This window comes from Gymnogyps californianus, chromosome 3 (genome assembly GCF_018139145.2).
Source record: "Gymnogyps californianus isolate 813 chromosome 3, ASM1813914v2, whole genome shotgun sequence".
Taxonomy (NCBI): Eukaryota; Metazoa; Chordata; class Aves; order Accipitriformes; family Cathartidae; genus Gymnogyps; species Gymnogyps californianus.
In genome coordinates, this window is record NC_059473.1 from 53,451,124 (window position 1) to 53,471,275 (window position 20,152).

At 37.4% G+C, this 20,152-nt stretch overlaps 1 protein-coding gene across 2 annotated transcripts in view; it reads left to right on the plus strand.

The window, feature by feature from the left end:
- The window catches only part of UTRN (utrophin), a 394,556-nt gene that overhangs the window by 190,691 nt on the left and 183,713 nt on the right, over positions 1-20,152 (plus strand). The window lies entirely within an intron of this gene.

Below are 20,152 nucleotides of genomic sequence, written 5' to 3' on the forward strand. Positions count from 1 at the left end.
AAGGATATTTGTCTGGTCTGTTGTTAAAGACAGTTTTTACAGCTGCTTTTAGGCGAATTGATTCAGCTTTTTCAAGTCTTTACTATTAAAGCATTTTGTTGTTGGTATTTAATTCTGATGTGTAAATTAAATTTTCTTCTTTATAATTGAGAGAAGTATGTTGTAGGGTCCTTCAACTCACCACATAACTGAATGTACGGTTGGAGAGTGTATTCCCATGGTAGTTGAAGTTAGTGGTAGTTCCCATGGAACATGGTAGTTCCCAAGTATATTTTGGAAGACTGTTGTGATTTCTCCCTACTCATTGCTTTTTAGACAAATTATCATTTACTCTGCTCTTCCCTGGATAATTTGCTGTTTGTTTAAATTTTTCATGAAACTCTGTGCCAAAAACTTGATGCAGTTTGTCTGCTCAGACCTTGCTAGAGCTTAGCAGAGTGAAATGTGGTGCTGCTCTTCTGTGTTTCTGATTAGCCTTGTTGGCTCACATTCAGTGTGGGACCCAATGGTGCAGCACCCAGATCTTTCTTTGCAATGCCGCACTCTTGGTCATCACTTTTCACATTGCATTTGCTGTGTTGATTGGTGTTATTCAGTTACAGCACGGGACATTTGTCTTAGAGGTGTGCCTTCTTTCTTTTTTTTTTTCCCCCTAGAATAGTTCTCAAAATTGCCAAGATTTGTCTCTGATTCTTATCTTTTTTCCAGCATCTTTGTAGCTGCTCCCATCTTAGTCTTCTTTGTAAAAATCAGTAAGCTGACTTTTTTCTGTTATCCTGTTGTTAATGAAAATATTCAAAAGTACTGAACTCAAGACAAGTCCCTGCGCAATCTCTATATGAACGTTGACAGTGAAATTTTTACTACTAAATATAGTTTTTCAGCTAGGTACGCTTGCATCTGGGACTGTCTTGCAAGGCTTTCGACAATTAGTGAAGTCAAGATAAATGACACTTACTAACACTCCCATATTCCCAAGGCTTGTTATCCTGTCACTGAAGGATATTAAGTTAGTCTGACATGATTGATTCTTGACAAATCGTGTTGGCTGTTGCTAATTTTCTTGTTATGTTTAAGGTGCTTATGATGTGCTTACTATTTTTTTCACAGGAATTGAAGTAAAGCTTATGGGCAGTGAATTCCTTAGCTCCTCCTTTAATCCGTAATTTAAAGAGAAGAATTATATTTGCATTTTTCTGCCATCTTCTGTTGGTGCTCAGAGATAACTGCTAATAGCTCTTAAACACTTACAACCTATTATTTAAGTATTTTTTGGCAAATTTCATAAGATCCACCCAATTTGAAAAAGTCAATCTTATCTAATTACCCTTTGGCCTCTTCTTGCCAGTTGAAGCTCAGGTTTTTGCTGCTTCTTCTCAGTGGTTAAATAACTGTCTGAACCACAATATTCCTCGTTAGTGAGACTGGAAGCAAAAGAAAGTATTGAACATTCCTTCCTTCTCAGCATAATTTTCTAGTAACTTCCCTTTCCAGTCTTGTTACTGGTTTGAATGCAAAATTACTGTTTTCAAAAAGTAACTTCATAGATAAATACAGGAATTAAGATATCATTTATTGGCTTTGTCTCTTTAGAGGAAATTAACCATTTCCTTGGCAGGATGTTTAATTTAAAAAAAGATATAATAATTTTTTTTTGTGATGAAAATAACAGCTCATCTTTGTATTGTTAAGAAGGTGCATCTTCAGACAGTGAAGCAAGCTTTGGCCAGGCATTATGGAACTGAGTCTAGAAATAACCATGCAAACAGTCTGATCTGAGCCTTAAACATGAATTGTCTATTATTACATGATATTTTGAATGTTTGAATTTCTCATTGTTTGTGAAAGGTATAAAAGGTGCAATTTTACCTTCTGGAGAAAAAAAAAAGTAAGCAGGGTAACTATTTCAAAGTTGCTGTTACTTCCTACTACTTCCTGTTCTTGTAAAGTACTGTAGATTTAGAACCTGGATTTAGCTTTTTAGATGCATTACTGTTTTGTATGTACACTGTGTACCTAGCAGATGTGGGTGTACTTTAGAACTGTCCTTGTCACTCTCTGTCCCCCAGCTGTTTTGTTTTTGTGTTCTGTCCCCAACCCCCGCCCCCCTGAGACTGGAAAAAAGTGAATGTTGTGTTTTGCTGCTTGCTGTAATGCTTTTTTATAATCTAGACATACCCACATTATGTATTCTAGGAGAAGATCTTGTTTGGTTTGTTATATTCAAATGGAGACCTCAGTACAATCACTGAAGTTGTTTGGATAGGCTTTTCTGTCCCAGTGAGATAGTGACTCAGCTGCATGACTGGGCTCAGCAAGCTGCTTCTAATTCAGCCTACTGAATAGTGAGGATCTGCAGTAACTGCTGTATGACCGTAGCACTTACATGAGAACTCTAATAAAATTTTTATATTTAGAGGTCAGAAAATATCCAGGTAGCATTTTACTCCTAGGAAGGAACAGAAATACATGGTGATGAGTTTTAAAGCACTTTCCATCTGCTTCTCTATTTCTCTGTGAAAAGAAGAAGAATGGAAAGTGGATGAGCATGGGAATAAAAATTGGGAGCAGGATAGTCCACTCTTTGGGTAACTTAAAAATCAAATTATAACAGTTAAGGATGTTGCTTGGTTTAAATTTACACATGCCATATATGTTTATTTTATTCAGAGTATTTTTAATTTAACTGTGTAAACCCCCAAATAACTTAATTTGATTTAGTTGGTAGGCAGTGTGTGTCCCTGCTATCCTGTTCTAACATACTCACTTTCCTTTACTTAGTGTAAGTAATGGAATTAGTGGATATGGTAGACACCTTTATCAGTTTTTGAAGTATCCACTTTAAAAAGAACTGATTTTATGATGTTGGAAAGCAGAGACCTATTTGGAACAAAGTCCACCTATATCTTAGGTCAGGGATTTGGCAATGTCTTCATACTTAAAGGTAAATGTGGAAATGAATGATGTCTAGTAGCAATGAGACCTACCTATTGCTCTTCCAAGAAAGGTCAGTGATATACGGGTGTCTGTGTAGACCTTGCTGAAATTATAATGCAGTGTCCAGTTGGCACTGACAAGTAGGCAGGGATTGTGCCTCAATTCCATCCACAATGGGAAAGATGGCACTTTTTGAAAATTTTTTGCTAATTGGAAACAGAGCACATCATGGAACATATGTGTTGACAGTGAATGGTATATGGAAGAGAGGCATGAAGAAAAAAAAATCCACAACAAAAACTCTGTTCTGATCACTTTATGCATGGAAAATTGAAGTGGAGGGAATTAAGAAGGATTATGAAATTGTACGTTTTTACCTTTAAAGACTGTGAAAGACTTAGTAGTAAGTAGCAAATTGTTTAAGCAGAGATAAATGTTTGAAGGCACTGTATCTTCCTTTACGTCTGTTTAAAGAAATTTAAAAGCTACATGGTAGTTTCACAAACTGGGTTTTTCTGGAATACATAATACAAATTTGACATGCACAACTACTTAAGAAATTATAAAAAGAAAAACTAAGGCAAATGCTACTTCAATACAGAAACCTAATAATAATGAAAAATTTGAAGACTGGATTAATTATCTTTTAAACCAGAAATACACTTGCAGATGTGCAGAGAATGCCCACTTCTGGGGTAGGCAATCTATCTTTGATTTGTAACTTGTTAACTGTAATGGAAGCTTTGTTTAAATTCTGTTCAGCAGTGAAACTAAGGAGAAATTACAGGAAAATATGTTTATCAGAAAAAAACAGCAAAAAGACCCAGAAGATTTAAGTCGTTAACCTGACTGTGCAAATACACTATAAAAATATTTTGCTGTTCTTACACCTTCCTGTTGGGTATTTTCTGCTTTCATCTGTTTTCCGCTTCACAAGCGGGAGTCCAATTTTTGGTGCATCTCAGAGGAGGGTAGTCTTTGGTTTTGTTTTCAACGCATATCAGTTTTATAAAGGACTATAATACCTTGGAAAAGCTTATTCTGCTAAAATATGGTTGCTGCTAGTTACTGCATATCAGTGGTCACTCTTACTCTCCCAGTTGTCTGTAGCTGTGTTTTACTTTCTGCTTAGGCTATAGCCTGCCTTCAGCCTCTGTGCTCGATTTGGTCTGTGCTTGTGCAGTACTTGGCTTGTTGATGTTCTTGGCTATGGAACTCCTGGGTGTGAGGATAACACAAGCGATTAATCATAGAAAGCTGATCATGCTTCGCTAAAGTCTTAGGCTTAAACCATGGAGTGGTACCAACACCAAAAACCTCTCAAAGCCCTTCTGTTGGCATTCCTTTCTCATGTCTGTCTGATCTCTCTCTTTTCTTTCTTTTTTTTTTTTTTTTAATGGTGTGTGGATGCTTAGTGTGTGGCCAGGTTTAAGGCAGTGGTTTTGTACTTGTTTTCTATGCTTTCCCTCCCACATACTCATGTATCTGTTTATAGCATGCTCATTTGTGTTTTCTGTGTTCTCAGTGGGAGATGACATTTACCAGACTTGAGACAAATACCTTCCCCCCCCCCCCCAACTTGAGGTAGTCATAATTTTCTGCCTATCTTACTAATTTGCCGTGTTGAATTTTTGGCATCTCCTGTTGATTTAAAATTTTGGTCTGTGAACTCATGATTAAAAAGCTCAGCATGCAGCAGTAACGATCCAATATGAAAAGCTTAATAACTATTTAGCTCTCTTCTCAATTTAAGTTCCTCAGTTTATGCACTAAGAGTTAATTTATTGTTTTGTTGGTTTCAAATAACAGTATTTAGTTAGTAATTATGTCTGAACTTTTTGAAAATCAAAATACTAAAGAAGAAAAACCTTAAGCATGTGTATCTTAAATCAGCTCTATGATAAATGCATGGGGTGTTTACCATCCAAATAGATGTAGGTTACTTCTGTTTGAGGTGTCACTGGAGGCCACTATTTAGCATCTGATTAATAAAATTTACCTTTTTTATAATCGTTCTGTCTCCCTTGGGATAGGGATTTATATTTTTATAGCTTCAATAAAGAATAATAAATTATTCAAGTCTTTCAGAAGTTAGGGTTGAGTTGTTTTCGTAAATGAAAAGCTTTTCCAAAAGAAATAAACAAGTAATTTAAAATCATTAATCTAAACTAACTTTGCTTCCTTTCCCTGCCCTTCTATAAACTTTAGCTGTAATGAAGCAGGGCTTTTTACTAAGATGGAGTGGACTAGTGGTTGCCAAATGTTGTCTGTCATGTCTACACGTTAGGGTTCTCCTTCCTGTTGTACCATGAAACATGGTGATTTAATACCTGAGTAGAGCTGTGATACTGCTGTGGATTAAATTGTTTGTCAAAAAAACCTCACCAAAGCAAAACTACCCCCCTAAAGGTGTTGATAATGTTTAAGTATTGAAAACTTTTCATATTTAAAATAAGAAAATAACTGTTTTCTCATTTAGAGCTATAGCTCTACAATTCCTATCAATGTGTGACATAAATATTCACATGTGATCTTAAAGGATATGAATTTCCAATACATGCACTTTCAGATTCTCAATTTTTCATGCTTTTTTCTGACCCACTGTTCCTGGCTTGTGTAAGCAGGTTTCTCCTTTCTTAAGACCTTTCTTGTAGACATTCAGCATAATCAGACTTGTCAAAATGGGAGAACTCTCTACTTGGGCTATTGTATGAGTTTCATATGTGATAGGTCACCTGCAAGAGAGTAGGAGTTAGGTAGCAGTCATTCCATAGTAGGTGACCTACTAGCCCCCATAGAGTTGACAATAGAGTCACTTAAAAGACTTTAAGTCCAGGGATTTCTAGGAATCTCCTCCCATTCATAAAATAGTAATAGTGACAGTTCTGTTCAATGAAAGTAGATGCTAAACTGAAAGACTTTTGATAGAAATTATTTTCCCTAAAATTTCCGTAACGTTAAAGTTTAGGCCAATTTTTTTTTTTTAAATAGATGTGTAGGCACACAGCATATGTCTTAATATACAAAGCTTAGTTTAGTAAGATGTAACAGTAAAGAACAAAAGAAAGGTGATCCAATGCGTGACTCTCTCTAAAGCCCCTCTATTCTGTATTGTTCAATGTGTAACTGTACACAATGATTAAACAATTCTGAAGAGTTACTGAACTCTGGTTTTGGTATTTAAATACTCTTATTTTTTGCTACATTCATGACATTTGAAAACAAAAGCCTCTGCAATATTAAATTAAAAAAAAAAAAAGGAAAAAAGAAAATAAAAAGGAAATATGATATAAGTACCAGTTTGTCTTGACCAATGTTGCCTTTCATCTCATCGTCTGCTTGCTTCTTCAGGGCATTTGAATGCAGGAAAATCTGTGGGTGAGGGACTGAAATGAGAAAGATCAGATGTGAAAGTGTATTGCACAGGAAGCCTGGGTGTGGATAGAGGCAAGTAAGCAGAAAGAGACAGATGCTTATTAATGATGACCAGGTTAATGCCAGGAAGTTGGCTTGATTCAGAATCTCTTTAGATCATTTTAGGATCAAAACAGTCAAAGGGCTCCTGAAGCAAGTATTCCCTTGCTTGTCATGGGCATTAAATGTGCAATGATTTTGTCCTGTATTTTAATTTAGTCTCAGATTGTGTTATGCACTGAAAAGAGGGAATTTTTATTCTCTTTCTCTCTGCTTGTTCTTTATATCCTAATAGTGTAGCATTTTTAATGTATTGCTGTAGATCCAAGGTTGTGTTTGTGCCACTGCATGATGAAGGAGGATGGGAGGAAATGTTTCCATTTGATAAGTAATGGAGAGAGTTGCTCTTTCAGACCTCTGCATTCTTGTATTTAGTTTGTAAAAGCATAATGTGAAATTTGCTGCTATCATCTCTGTCTTGCTAGACTGGGAAATAATTTTGTTCTTGCTTGTTATTGAATGATTTTAGTTTTCTGATGAGTTATCCACAATAGTATCTTGTCATGTCTTTAATGGGTAGTACTTATTTATGTTTGTCATAAGCTATGAACCCTATCAGAATTAAAAATAGGCTGTTACAAGACTAGGGGAAAAAATAGACTGCTGTAGGTGTTCTGACTGCCTACCAAGCACGAAAGTTAAGTAGTGTCAGCAAATCCTGATCCCTAGAGCTGCTTGGCGCCGCTCCTGCGGTGAGAATCGAGTCAGGCACTGGGATCTGTGATGCTCTCAGGGCTTGGGAAGAGAGAGACATGGTAGCCTCCTTCATCTCTTGTATTCCAATGATTTTTATTTCTTATGATAAAAAGATAATTTGTTAATATAGCAACCTTTAAAAGCATGTTAATTCTGGTGGAGGAAAGAGTTTCCGTGTGAAACAGACTCCTCTAAAGGAAATGAAGATGCTTGTAAGGCTTTAAATACATGCTTTATAGTTCACATATGTATTTGTTTAGGTAAATACTTAGCCTTTAGCAAATGTGTGCTAGCGGCTTTATGTAAGACAGTTTCTGCCTAGAGGTCTTTAGGTGAATGATATATTTGGAAATAAAAATAATTGACTTTTTTTCCCTGCCCCCCTGCTAAAAATCAAATTTATAAACCAGTCCAATAATCGTTTGATTCACAGCATTTACTTTCAGGAAGTGAATGGAGGAAATGTCCTCTGTGTCAGTATGGGTTAATGAAACGTTGACTGAGAATCTGCCAGCTTCCAATTGAAACTTTATTGCTCCTTTGTTTTATCCTAAGTTTAATCACTAAATAGTAAGATTTGATTTCTTTGCCTGTTTCTTAGGGTGAACAGCATACAAGTTTTAAATATTGTCTTTAAGTTTAAAGTAATCTCCTAGAATTGCATCAGGAAACAATATTTGTATTTTTAATGTGGAGCTGTTGTTCAGGAAATATTTTTGTTGCAGTGACCCAAGTAAAGCAGTAGTTCATATGATTTGTCATCACTGTGTCTGTCTTGACAGAAATGTCAGGTCTTGATGATTACCCTCACTTCTGATTGAAAGTTTGTAGCCTGCTGTCAGATAAGCAAGTTGATCTTTGACCCTTTTTTGCGTAGTGTTGTTGGAACTTGAAAACAATGTACAAAATTGAGTGCTCTCTGTTCTAAGACAGGTAAGCACAGAGAGAGTAATTAAAAGCAAGAGCTATATCTAAATGACATAATGCGTGTTGTGATGGTGCCCAAAATGTGCAACGCTAGATTCAGGACTTCCATCTGCGAGGCAGCATAGATCGTGGTGTTGTGGAGCAGGTAACATCAGTTTACATGTTCTGGTCTATTCCAAGGAAGCAAGAATAACTTTTGGTCTTTTCATGTTTATACTTTGTGTATTACATGGCAGTGTTTAAAAAAATAAAATAAAAAACCGTTATTGGCTCTCTCAGCCAATCAGTTTGTTTTTGTTAGAGCTTCCATAAAGTTTTAGTGGCTTCTCTGTTTCTAGAAGTTTTCAGTAGCAGAGATGTGTTCAAAGTCCTGTTTGCTTTCAGTGCAGTGGTATTACATTTTTAAAAGGGAGGTGTTGCCAAATCTGTTTCTCCTATTCTCTACTGCCCAGTTGTTAAACTGCATCCATTGATTCTGGGTTTGGATAGTAGCTATTTTAACTGCCAAAATGCTTCTCCTAAGAGTTGTTGAAGGTAAGGAGCTGTTAGCATTCAGGTAGATTTTTCTACTGTCCTGGTTTTGGCTGGGACAGAGTTAACTTTCTTTTTAGTAGCTGGTATAGTGCTGTGTTTTGGCTTTAGTGTGAGAATGATGTTGATAACACTCTGATGTTTTAGTTGTTGCTAAGTAGCACTTATCTTAAGCCAAGGACTTTTCAGTTTCCCATGCTCTGCCAGCAAGCAGGTGTGCAAGAAGCTGGGAGGGAGCATAGCTGGGGCAGCTGACCTGAACTAGCCAAAGGGATATTCCATACCATGGAATGTCATGCCCAGTATATAAACAGGGGGGAGCTGGCCGGGAGGGGCGGATCGCGGCTCTGGCATTGGTCAGCGGGTGGTGAGCAATTGCATTGTGCATCACTGGGTTGGTTTTTTCCCTCCTTTTTTCCCCTCTCTTTTTTTGTTATATTCCTTTTAATTATTATTATTATATTTCATTATTTTTATTGTTACTATTTTACTTTAGTTATTAAACTGTTCTTATCCCACGAGTTCTACCTCTTTCCCCTGATTCTCCTCCCCATCCCACTGGGATTGGCGGGGGGGGAGCGAGGGAGCAGCTGCATGGTGCTTAGCTGCTAACTGGGGTTAAACCACGACATCTACGTCTTTTATTAATGTATTAGAAAAGCTTATTCCTGAATTGTGTGTTTTTCCTCCTACCTAGTGCTAGCACCTCAATTTATTGAGTCCTTTTGTCATTGTGTTTCTTTCTTGATTCTTTACTCTGCTGGGCTACCCCACAACTACTGCTGCTGCTTCAGCTTGCTTTGGAGGATGAGACTGGTACAAGAATCCTGTCTCTTTCACACTGTACCAGTGACCTGGATCGTGAAGTTTTTGTAGACACCCTCTTTCTTGCAATTTTCCCTTTCTGTGTGGATCCAGTGCTGGCTGGTTGAGTCTCTTGCCGTGTCATTACAGATCAGCTGACAAATCAAGGATTGTCAGCGACCTTTTTATCTTCAAAACTGTGTTACAAACCACAATATTTAATTTCTGCAGTAAGTTCAAGTGCCACAGACATGCCATAGGATGCTCTTCAGAGAGTCCTGATCTCTCCGGGTAGTAGACACATGGAAGAAGCCATGACACTCATCCAGAAAATGTGAATGGGCTTACAAAAATAAAATGGCTGTTTTAAATAAGTATGTTTACCTAAACATAAAGCAGCTTTTAATTCAGATGTGTTTGTGGGCATATATTTATTCTAAGTGTGGGGGAATATTGGCTTTGCGTGCAAGGCAGTTGCTCTCACCTACTTCAGCCCAATGTCCTGATAGTAACCTCTCTCGCTGGTTTAACACCACCTCAAGAGTTTGCTGTGCCATAGCCTCAGGAAGTTTGTCCTGATGTGTGCTCTACAAAGCAGCCATACTTGGCCAGTAGGTGGTAATGCTCAGGAAGCCTCTAATTAGCAGTATGCTGCCTGGCAGTGAGTGGGTGCTACAAATTCTTGCATTAAGTTTTGATGTTCCTGGGGGGCACATTTCGTGCCACCCCAGCCAGGTGTCTGTGGTGTGACCTGTTTCGGGAAGTGTTCTCTACTGTGATTCCAGAGGTTGGGAGGTCTGATAACTGTGAGCTCTTTAATGACTGTAAGCGATATAATTTTTTGCATCACTGTTAAATATTATTGCAGAGTGCAATGGGCTTATTTTCTGGCAAATCTGTTCTTTTAAGCCTTGGTGATGAGTTGAATTAAATATACAATTAAAACACAGTTCTGTATGTACAGTTGTGTGCATGACTCTAAGACAAGGTGGTGTGTTGGAACAAAGATAAACAACAAGGACAAGGTGTCTCAAGCACACCGGAGAACTGGAAAATTTAGTACTCAAGCTATCCATCTGGTTATTAAAATCCTTTTCTGCCTAATAAGTCTTTGATAGTTTGTCACTGAATAGCTTGAAAGTGTTCTGTACAAAAAGTGACAGAGTTTAAAGGAAAAGTGACTGGACAAGACTGGAGACTGCCTTAAAGTTTGTAAGAGGTGTAATCAGCTGGCAGCAGCAACTAAACATGAGTTTGTGGGCTGTCTTGTGCTTGTAGCTTTTACTGCTGACTAGTTTTTCTTCAGATTTAGCAGAAGCCCTATGGTGTGCTTTGGTACCTTCCATGCTGACACTGATGTGGGCTAAGACTTGCTCTCCTTTTTGAACCTGAACAAGACCTGACTTAAAATCAGGTTAGAGGTTTGGTTTTTGTTGTTTCATCAAATGAGGCTTTAGAAACATGCACTTGCAAAAATATTTATCTGCTCAAGAATGTTAATGGCATTGTTGTATGTGCAGACACTTGTGAATAGTATGTGTATGGGGATGTGTTAATGCTGAGCAGCTGTACCAAAAGAGCCTTGTGTATTTTGGCTTATACCACCATGCATCTGTGGAAAGTGACACGGATAGTTCACTGTTGCTGAAGGTGTAATGTTTAATCTGTTGGAAAAGCTATCTATCATAAAATTGAGTTCTTGTAAATGTTGATTCTTTACAGAAAAGAACAAAGTACTAAACTATAGGAGTTAATCTGTGGGATAAGGAGAAAACAAAACAAACCAATCTAGAAATACAGCAGGCATCCTAGATGTTATTTTCCACCAAATCAACAGACTGTGATGTTTAGAACAAATTAATCTACTTTAATCCAGTTGCAGTTTTCTGTTGGCAGTAGATTAATGGTTTTAATTATCATTATGTAGCATTTATAGTGCATGATAAGCATGGCACTTTACAGAAGTAGAAATTAAAACCTGAAGAACTTGCAGTCTTATTCAAAGCAAGCAATAAATGTAGTAAAATGTGATGCGAGAGAATGGGTTTTAAACAAGCAGTGTATAATTCTTCACTAGGTTGCAAATGCATTGTTGGCAGATTTTTTTATTATTTTCTTAGCAAGAGAACAAAAATAGGTGATGCTAGTAGCAGAAAGCAACAAGTTGTAAGTAGGAAAGCTTAGTGCACTGGAAGAGGAATCTTATCCAGGTATCCATGTGGCAGGTAGGTGTAATGCATAAATTGGAGATTGAAGAGAGTATCCAAACATGATGTGAAAGTGCTTTGAAAAGAAAATTGAGACATTCGATGGTCATGTTAGTTTGAGCACTAGAAGAAAGAAACTGTTTTCTGCCAGGCATATTTAGATTGGGTTGAAATAGGATGGCCAGAAAGGAAGAGGTATTGCAGCTAAGACAAGAACGAAGCATGATGTAGGATTGTTTTCTAGCAGCTGATGGGGAATATATACACTTCATAAATAGCCTAGAGGGATGGAACAATATTGATTTAAAACAAGTCATGGTATAGTCACAGACAACTGAGAGGATAACGAGATGGTTGGTTGTGGAGCTGCTGGGTGGAAATAAGGTGGTCAGTCTGCATGGTGTTACTGAAACAGCTTTTAGCCACAGCTTTCACCTCTATGGTAACTAGAAAATACAAAAGAAGTAACCGTTTGAACTATACCACTTGTTAAGAGAATCAACATGAGTCTTATCAAATACTGTTTGTTATGGAATATGGTTCTCAAGCCTTTTGTGCTTGAGAACAGAAATTCAACCTAGCGGTACCTGGCTTTCTTAGTCCCATTGCGAGTATCCTACATCTTGCAGCTTCGTGTGGCACTGCTACTTTTCACTCATTTTATGTGAAGAATAATTTCTCAGTAAATTACAGGCTATTACGCATTATCCAAATAGTTCCAAATGCTGCATGTACAAAGGAATTATGCTGTGCTATAAATTAATGCATTTTTTTTATCTCCCTCAAAGCCTCTAGAAGTAATTACCTCCAGCCCTGGTCAGCTAAATATCAAATTCAGAGCCACTCTGGGAGTAAACAACTTCTTAAAATTTAGGATAGTGTAATTGCTATAGAAGTAAAACCTTTGCCTTTAAACTATACCCATGAAGTTAATGTCTCCATTTTTGTTGCACCAAAATAGCTGCTTTTTTTTGTTTTAGCTCTTGTCTATTTCTGTAAGTAAACTCATAACTCTTTCAATATTATCTGTTTGTTTCCCCTTTTTTTTGTAATAAAGCACTATCTGTTCAGTTGGCAAAAAAACTGAGGATTGCATATTAACATCCATGAAGAAATTTGGGATGTAGGCAGTTAAAAAGATAGCAAGAACTATTGCTACTGCAATTTTAGTCATTATTAACTCAATACTTTTGTCCCCATATAAATATGACTCTGGCATTCAAATGGCTAATTTGACAAGTATCACAAAACCCACATGAAAATTAATGAGTTGTATATAATAGCTGCATACGCAAAGAATAACTCTTAAGATGCATGTGGGTTTTTTCTGTAGGTGATTGTACAACATTTAAATTCAGCAACAAAAATTTAATGAGTTTCATCTTCTGTACAAAGGACTTCATGCTTTACCTGCTTCATCAACAGAGCAGCAGAATCCTTGAAAAGTTCCGCTAAGGAAGGGAGTGATCCTGAAAACTGTGGGAAGTTGGAGTGAGGCAGAGGGCCAGAGCTGTTAGTCGCCGGTCAGTGCCAGTGGGATGTGGCTGTCTGTATCAGCAATTCCGTTCAGATCAGAAATGGTCTGTTGAGGAAAATCTGTCAAAGCAGGCTTGTCCCTGCTTTTTGGTTCATATCATCCAGTGAACTCGGAGTGCAGAAACAGGATACTGTTCTGGATGAAACTGAATTAGGAGATGCAGTCCCAAGGCACAGCTAGTGTGCTCCAGGCACTGGTAGGCACGCAGTCTGTAGGGCCAGTTGAGAGCTAGCCTGAAGCCCTGAGCACTGAAAGAGGACACGTATCCATCAGCTCAAATGTTTGCATTCCACAGGTCTGTTCCTGTTGCGCTTCTGTGCTTCCTGATGTATATGTGGCCTGTATCACACTCCAGTCTGTCTGCTATGTTAATGCGTAAGAAGACAACTATTAGAACCACTGTTCTAGCAGTAGTTTTGAAACCATGGAAGTCAGAGAGGAGAAGCATTGCTGTTAAGGCACTCTTATCAGGATAGCCTCTCAGAATCCTGGAGTCATACTGAGGCAGATGCTGTGCAAACAGAATAAAAATGTTCCCTGCTTTGGCTAATCTAAAGTGCAAAGTAGGAGACAGGTGGATACAGATAGACCTATGTATGTATTCAGAGTGGTAGGAGACAGAGCAACCTTCCTCTTGTCAAAGTAGATGAATAGAATAGATAATCATTTAATGATGTCATACAATAGAAGAATGTCACTTTCCATAGTACTACAGTGGCACAGTTCTGTTTCCTGAGATTTGAATACAAGGCGTGCTTCTTGATCACTTGGGGGAACTTCAGAAACGCAAATCAGCTGAGAGCATGTGTCTGTATATTCAGTGCAGAAATACTGATGCTCCCTGACCTGCCTTCTCTCCCTGTCTTGTGCCCCTTTATTCAAACTTTGTGCTGATGAAACAGAATAAGTTTGGTAGGGTAAGTCTGAGCATCAGCTTCACTTTTGGCTTTGTGGTTGAAAGGAAGAGACTGTAGAGGTCAGAGGACTGACTCCATTTTTTCCTACTGCTTGTGAATTTTTATTGTGCACAAAATATTACGAAAACATTATTAATATTGTCATGTTAACTATTAAACTTAGGAGATGCTACAGTTAAGGTCACTTACGTAACCTTAATTTGCCTCCCTTGTGTGCATGTGTTATGATTCAGTCCTTAATTAAATGTTTCTGCTATCTTTCCACTCTTTCCTCTTGTTTCATTTAGCATGTGAAAGCCAGTACTTGCTTAATGAACACCTGCTCAGTGTTTTTTCTTCCTTGTTGTTCAACATGTGGCCCCATTCCTTTTTAGATCACTCGTTGAACTCTGTTTCATGAGCAATATTATGTTAGACACTCTTTTTACAATGCCATAGAACTTTTTATATGGCACTATAGTACCCAAGTGTTTCATGTATACTAATGAATTTGTCTACTAAGCTGAGTGGTGTGGCCTTACCTCAATTTTGCAATTAGAAACAGAGAAATAAAGTAGAGAAACTATCCAACAACCTCTGGATACCTGAAGTGTTCAAGATGCTTTTTCTTGCTTATTTTTGTTGTAAGTGCTTGCACTTAAGTATTTTGTTCGTGGAACAACTTTAATTGACTTCATCTGCAACTGCAAGCTCTTGGCAGCCTGCAGACTGGTGCCTGGGGTCTGAAGTCTGGCATCCAAACATGAGGAACATGATTTTGCTTCTTTTGAAAAAAAATTGGTGTAAGATGGTTTTGACAAACATCCTGCAGGATTTTTGTGACAGAGGCAAAACTAGATATAGATAAGGAATCTTATTATTTAGGGTCTAGTCCAGTTGTTTTAGAGTAACCCTCCTTTCTTTTGCTGACAAGAAAGTGACGGAGAGATGGGTGCCAATACTGGTCTTTTGTTGCAGGCTTTGCACAGCATTTCTTGTTCATTCATTTCTGCAAATGTTGATCCTTCCAACCGTAACCCTCCCAGTCTCGTTTCCTTCCTAATTCTGTCTTCTCGGCACGCTGGTTGGTTCCCATCCCAGTCATCTTCCTCAGCATGTCCAAGTCTTGCTGCTGTGGATTCCTAATTCAGTCTCTTTCTCTTCCAGTCGTGCTTTTCTCCTTCGTTTTTCCTTACTCCATGGGTTTAGGTACTAGCTTCTCTCCAGGTTCCTTATCCAGTTTCCATTCTCCCTACCTGCTCTTTCTGTTTTTTCTGTTGCAGTTGTTTCCACAGCGTGGTCCAGCCTTTCTTCTGCATGCTGCACCTCCCCATCAGTTTCTTATTCCTTTCTTTGCCAACCATCAGTGTTCGTTTTGGCACTCTCCTGACTCTCGCCTTAGTGCAACTCCATGTGGAAAGCCTGTGCCCAGGCTTGAAACACATACAGAATGGAAATAAATTTTGGGGAATTTAGGCTGCTAAAGCTTTTAGTTTCTCCTGGCCAGGGACAAACTGACTTTTACTTATTCATTTATTTTTATTTATTTATTTATTTAAATCCTCAAAGAAATAGTCAAATTTTCATGTATTTTAATGGTGACGGTGATTTGGTGGTGTCAAAATGGATAGAGGAGACAACCCCCGCTTCTGAAGCATGTTGCTATAGTTATTGAAGTACTATTTTCAAAATAGGGTGAAAACATTTTTTCTTGTTTCTTTATTAGGAGGAGGGAAAAAACAACTATAAAAATCGATAATTTAATCTTGAATGTTGAAAGTTTGGTGAAATGATGAGCAAAAGTAAAGGGTTTATAGTTACTCTAGGTAATGTTAAGGACTGTGCTGGTTTTATGGCCACCTCTCACACATTAAGATATTGTTGGATAACTCTTGAGGTAGCATAACTTGATGCAAATCTGGAACCAGCTGTGCTGTGTCAGGCTTCCAGAGCTGGGGGCTTTGTTCCAAAATTTATATAAGAAGAAAATATGTAATTTTAAGGGAGGAGAAGATACAGTTATTTCACTAATAATTTCTATTGTACATTATTTTTGTACACTGCAATTTTAATCTGTGTATACAGTTTCTCTGATCTGATGTTTTCTTTGAACATGCATACTTTAAGGTGAAATAGCAGAGCTATTACAGCTCTATAAAATACTGTTGTTGTTCTTCAAAATAAACTTTTCCAATACTAGAATGTCATTTGGCAGGCTGTATTACTTCCCTGCTGTTTATTATCACTTTCTACTTTGTCAGTTCGTTTGGTCTGAGCTTTAATGGACATTAGCTTTTATTTGCATGTAACTATGTGAAGGTAAATGACTAAAGCATTGGAAAGATGAACTATATTATGAAGACAATTATATATCAAATACTCCCCTATGAAAGTGTTTTTCTTTATTGCGGATTATACTATGCTATTTCTGAATGCTTTTTAAGTGGGCGCTTTCTAAAACGGGGATAAGAGAGCTTGGAGATGATGACACACTCTAACACTTCTGTTAAAATAACAAATACATTTATCACTATATAATGTGATTACCAATGTGGAATCTCAGTTTAAATAAAGCTTAAAGAAAATACTTGTTAGATTTTGTCCATCACAATCAGTCCCTTTTGTGTGGGTAATATACTGACACTCTTGTTACTATAGTTCTTAATATTATCTTGATTATTGAGTTTTAGTTTTTATTTCTGTTGAAGTGTGAAGCCTTTCCATAGTCATACACTCTTGGTGCAAACATAATTCTTCTTGTCCTGGTCTTGCTAGATAAAACTTGCAGCAATTGTTCTAGGTATCTTTTTAGAAATGTAATTTCTGCACACCTGATAATGTTTCTGTTGAATAATTACCATTCTCTGTAAAGAAAGTGTGCTCATCTGTCCTTTGAAAGGAATGCTGGGGGCGACTTGGGGAGAGGGGTAATTTGTTATTTTTTGATATCTCAAACCTGCTGTTTTCACTGCAAAATGCACCTGCACCAAAGATCCCGTAATCTGGTTCTGCCATAGCTCAATACTGGGCATCAGAAAAAAGTTTGCAAGAAGAAATGTGTTTACACTGTGACATAATAAAGCATCTTAATGAGTTGTTTTATTATTTTGCTGTAAGGTTTTTGTTAAATTTTATAAGACGAAACAAATGGTGGTTTTTTGTTTAACTCAAATAGGCATACAGGCATTATTGGCCTCCTGTCAGCATAGCTGCTCTTCTTTCATCCACCTAAGTGCCATTTGCATAGCAATAATTCTTATAGTGCTCACTCTAGTGGCAATTAACTGTTATAACCAGTTCAGCAAGGAAATGCAAGAGCAGAATATGCAGGTTTGCCCTGCTGGACCCTAGGAGTGTTTTCCTCCTGTAGCTTATTATTTACCCTTCTTAGTATGTAGGAGACCCAGGCATAGACTAAGACCCTAGGGTACAAAGTCTGAAGGAAAATGGATCCTGCCCTCATGCACTTTTGATGTAATAGCAGATTTGGGAAAGAAATTTTTTTTAATGGTTAAGTATTTCATAAGTAAATTGGGCAAAAATAAGACGACAAAACCAAAAAGCCAATCTATTTTAGTGTTTGAATTTTATTTTGGAGCAAGTAAATTGTATGTGTAGAGAATGACAGGTGTGTGTGACGATATATAGGTTATGTCACTGATGATACTTAAAAGTTGTGATGCTTTACAGTTGAGCAGTAATTATACCCAAGGACACTGTATTGTTAATGAGAACCAGAGAACCAGGCCATATATATATATATATATATAAATAAAAACTCCCCTATGCTTAAGAACTTCTATCTGTGTTAAAATATGATTTTTTTTTTGTTACACGTGAATACATGGGGGAGGTAGGTAAACCTTTGTACACATTTAATACTGTATTTGTTTCCTCATATGACTGAAGTGTTAGTGAAAATGGGAGGAAGTCATTAATGGGAATCAGTACCAGAGGTCTGAGCCTGGAATAGACACAAATGCAGCAAAATAGTCTGGCCTGGCCTGTTTGCAAAGTCAGCTAGAAGCATCTTGATTCTGTTCTGAAGAAATACCCTGCGAGAGGAATTTGGAAAAGATATGGAAAAGAATTTTTTTTTCGGAGGCATTCATTCCTTGTGCAAGCACAAGAGGTGAAAAAGAAGTGAATACCCCTCCTCTTGACACAGACACTTTGAAATCAACACTGCACTTGCACCTGATGGTCCTTATTTCAGAAATATAAATCTATTTGCATTCAGTGTGACCCTATTATAAGTCACTAATTAAGAGATTAATTCAGGTACTTCTGACTGAGGGCATGCGGGCAAGACTGCTGGCTGGGAAAGCATCCAAGAATGCAGCTGGTTCGGGAGGCTGGGGAGCAGCATTGCTACCTGCGGCACAGTCGTCTTGCGACTGCTGGTAGTGGTATTCCAGAATAAACAAGTTAAGATGGACAAGCAGAGGGAGACGAGTGTATCTGCTAAGTTGCAAATGCTTCTTCCTTTGAAATTAATTCAGTCTGAGTCTTATTTTGTAGGTGCAATGGTGTCCCAGGGACTTTTTTTTGTTTAATTTCAGGTGGCCCTTCTTTCCCCCAAAATTTGATATCGGCAAATAAAAATTATCCATTAAAACTTCTCTTCATTCTGAGTAAGCCTGAAGGGGGCTCTCAAACTGAAATCTGAATAGAAGCAGTTTTAGTAAGTAGGTACTACATGTTAAAATGTGTAGTAACCAGACTACTATAATGAGGTATTTTAATGCAAATCTTATAGGGCATTGCTGAACTGGTGTTTGTGGTGTACAACATCTGTCCTTCACTGGTCTGCATATCCAGCTATGGAGAGGTGGCAAATGTTATGATAGCTTTTAAAAAAATGACTCTAGTGTTCTGGAAATTACAGACCAGCAAATCTGATTTTCATACCAATGATACTGCTGAAAACCATAGAAAGGAACAGAATTAGTAGATACTAAATAACTGTTATATATTGAGAAACAGTCATAAGCTTTTGAAGAGATGCCATACCACAGAAATCTATCAGAATTCTTTAGAGTCAGAAGGCTGCTATATAGAGTGATTCAGTCAACACAGTATGTTTATATTATCAAAAACAATTGATGGGTCCCTATATTAAAAAAAAAAAGGGAGGTGAGGCCACTGTGGTTGATGTTTTTATATTGAAAAAAACAACAACAAGCCCCCCTCAAGCTGTCATGGAATAAGAAGGAATCTTCTTTTGGATTAGATTTCTACGTGAACTTTTAGAGTTCAATCTATTCAGTACTAAAATGGACTGTGAAGAGTTGTAAATGCTTTAAGGTGATGAAAATGGCATATGAAAGACTGTGTCAGAAGAAACAGTCCTAATTATACATGAACAGTAATTGGTTCTTAATTGGCTACACTTGAAAAAAAAGATCTTCAGGGTAATTCTGGGTTTGAGTTTAATGTTGATTCAGATACTGAGTTGTCTAAACACAAAAAAACCCCAAAGACAATTTCAGGAATTAAAAGGAATTCATAGTTTCTAATAAAAGAAGAGAGAACAAAATGGAAAGCATTATTTATGCTACTGCATGCCCTTGGTAAATATTATTACGGGATACTGTGTGATTTTTCTTTTTGCCTTAACCTCAGAAGGATGTAGTTCAACTACAAAAGATACTGAGAAAAGCAAGCAGAGCAATCAGGTGTCCTGGATGGTTTTTGAATGGGATGAAAGTAAGTAAATTATAATTCTCAATATGGAAAACCATGTGCCCTTACTCATCTCACTGAAGTCTATAAACTCTTTGAATAGCAGGGAGAAGATGAAGAAGGAATGATTTGTTCCTTATGTCTCCTAACATGAGAATGAGGAGGTATCTAATGAGGCAGCAAGTTATTAAATAAAAGGAAGTACCTTGTCATATGACAGATAATTAAATTGTAGAACTCATTTCTACAAGACGATATAATGGCCAAATGTAGAAATGAACTTAAAGTGTTTGGACAAAATCATGGCAATAAAAGTAGTCCATCAGGGTTATTAAACATAATGTTTGGGTAGTGTCTCATCCATGAAGCTCCCTTGCTCAATAATAGTTGGAGACAGGGAGAGTGTTTCAAAGGAAGAGTTCCTGCGATTGCATACTGTCTTGCACTCTTTAACTTGA